Source organism: Olea europaea, chromosome 13 (assembly GCF_002742605.1).
Source record: "Olea europaea var. sylvestris chromosome 13, O_europaea_v1, whole genome shotgun sequence".
NCBI lineage: Eukaryota > Viridiplantae > Streptophyta > Magnoliopsida > Lamiales > Oleaceae > Olea > Olea europaea.
Genome location: NC_036249.1, coordinates 26,479,711 through 26,482,917, shown reverse-complemented (window position 1 = coordinate 26,482,917; position 3,207 = coordinate 26,479,711).

Below are 3,207 nucleotides of genomic sequence, written 5' to 3'. Positions count from 1 at the left end.
TGTCTTTCATACCTGCAGCTATCTGAGCCATTCCTTCAGTGAGTATGGCTGTTCTTCCACCTCGGCGACGCCAGTGATGTGGTCTCTAATAAGTAACATTGTTATGGAGTACCTCTTCTTCAGAGGCCTCTCTCATGGGGTTGTCGTCTTCATGGCTATAGCTCATCCTATCTTTTTTTCCAAGGGCAGTGAGAACTTGGATTGTAACTCGACTTTGTTCTTTTTCAAGAATGTCCCCTTTTCAAGGTTAGTCGCTAGCTTTCCGGTAACTTCTTTGATGGAGAATGCAAAACTTCGAATGGGAAGTGATTTCCACAGACGGCGCCAATCTGTTGACTTCGAAAATTGGTCCTTCCACGTGGCCAACCGAGAGTTACTCCACGTATTCCTCCCTGCGCACAATCAACGAATGGTCAGACGCACACGGTCAGAACCAGCGAGGGTGGTGGCGGCCGTATACACTCCGACGGTTAAGTCAGGTTTAAGTGATCGGAACAGTACCCAAGAGTTGTGCAAATCAATGATAAGGGGGAGGAGAAAATATATAAGTTTGTTATGGAGTGCTCTGTAGTAAGAGTTTCATTACCTTTGCCTCTTGCCAGACCTTGGGTATTTATAGGTGGTATGAGCCGTTGGATGTGGAACGCGTGTATACATCTAACGGTATGAAACATCCGCTCATAGGCGTCAATCAGCCGCGTCTGTAGAATGGGCGGACAGTTTGTTTCTTCTGAGTTGAATTGACATAAAATTGATAAGTCACATCAACTAGCCTCATGGAGACGTCAAATCAATTTAAACCTTAGGTGCAGGAAGGATCTTGAAACAAATCTCTTTTTGAAATTGACGGCGAATCTTCTAATCGGGATCCACTTGGCCCCGGCCTCGGCCTCGGGGGCGAGGTGCTTGGGTCAGGTCAGTAGTAGGGATCGCTTGTACTTAGTAGCTAGCTACTAGGTTGCAGGCATTGCTGATATCACTTCGGAAACACTTCGAACGGGTTTTTATCAGGTCGGAATATATGGTGGTGCGCCTTCCGAGGCGTATCAAATTGGAGCGTAACACACTATTCAAAAATACATTTTAATTCCAATAATGTAGTTCAAACAAGGGCCATGTGTCATGTGTGAAGCACACATTCTTATTATTGATTTTAACAATACTTAAAATAATAAATGAGACAAATTTTTACACTTCACACTATATCAACATGAATTTACAAATGTACAAATAGGTTATTCGTTATTTTATACTTAGATACTAGACTAATTTACGAATTATTTATATATGATTAAAATTAATTTTTAATTATATTTTTGAATATATTCATAAGCACTATTCACCGCTTATTTATATTTATTGACAAATTATTTGTGAGTATTCCAAATTGTATGCATAAAAAATAAAAATCGAATTGAATGTTTATAAACAATACTTGTTTGAAATTGATTTTTTCAAAATCGTTTTCTCGAGCAATGACTTTCAATAAAAAATTCTTTAAACATTTTTTTTTTTTTTTTAATGTTGCTTCATAATTTTTCCCGATTTTTAAATACACTTCAAAAATTCACTTCACACAATCACGAGGTTTAAAAAATGAGTTAAACATAAGCAAACTAAAATTAAATCCAATTTAAACAATGTGAACTTGAGAAGTTCTACAGAATTTTGTGTAAAATAAATAAGATTTTTATTTTTTTTTTACAAATCTTGTCACTGCAGGATACCGTACGTGTTGTTAAGGTATTTAATCGGTCTAAATGGAATGAGCAACCTTTTTCTGCTTTATTAACAGAGTTCCATTGAAAACCAAAAAATGGAAACTATAGCAAAAAGTACTAAATTTTGACTTTGAATTATGAGAATTGAATTAATGAAAAATTAAAAGTAAATATGAAGAAATTGATTCTTTTCTTTCATTAGAAATTTACTGCAAAAACTCTGAACAAAAAGTATGACCAAATTATTATTTCTAGCTTCTTTCAAACTTTTTCCAACAATTCTTTTGCATAGATTTTGATAGAACGTGATGATCATATGCAATATTCTAGGATGATAGACAATAATTTAGGATAAATTACTATAAATATTTTCCTGGAATACGCACTTAATTTCTCCGGTATTATAGGGATTAATTATGGGAATAACACATGCTAAATATTTGTACAAATACTGCTATTACAGAATAAATGAGATATACCATTTTCTATATCTTGTGTTGCATCACTTATAGTATCAAAGCAAACCTACTCTTAAGCACAAACGTTTCTGGGCCAAACCTTGTTCTTATTTTATCTTCCAATCAAAATGGCTAAAAATTCTTACTACCTCAGCAACTTCTATTGTGGGGAATAACATTCTATCACAAAGCTCTACACATGTTGCCCTCAATGCTGCTACTTTGATTCCTTTCAAACTCAATAGAGAAGGAAACTATGCCTCTTGGAGATCTCAATTTGCTCACCTACTATTTGGATACGACCTGTCTGGATACATTGATCGATCACATCCCTGTCCAGAAGAAAAAATTTCAAACTCAAATGAGACTACAACATCATCCTGAACATAAGTTATGATTGTCCCAAGATCAACTTATTTTGCCACCCTTGCTGGTAATATTGTACCTCTCATTTCCTCCTGTAGAACTTCAGTTGTAACAAAAAATTCCAAATGACCAAACCAATCAAGGATGTTGCCAATCTCGAGCCCCAAATAATAGCATGTTCAGTGGTTACAATTGTAGAAGCCCAAAAAAAAAGAAAAAAAATTAAATTAAGCTCATATATTTTTTTTATGTGATGATATTTCACCATGAGTCTAGCCCATAGGCGAGTCTTATGCTCAGCGGCCTCGGCCTATGTAAGAAATGAAAGCAAATATTAGTTCAATATGCCTTAAATAAATATTTTTAAGACCAAATTCGCTCATATGTTATTTTCAAAGGAACCGAATTATAAGTTTTAAAAATGAGAAATAAAATAGAATTTATAAGTTTCTATTTTGAGGATTAATGTTGATAGTCTCTTATCTTGTTAAGTAAATAAATTATAGGGACCAAGAATAAAATTTATTTAATGACCCACTTTATTTTTTCATGTTATAAATGACAAGAAACATTTTCATTAATTGGTGAATAATTAACACATTTAAACCCCCAAATATAAACAAATGCAACAGCAAAAAAAAAAAAAAAAAAAAAAAAAAGAG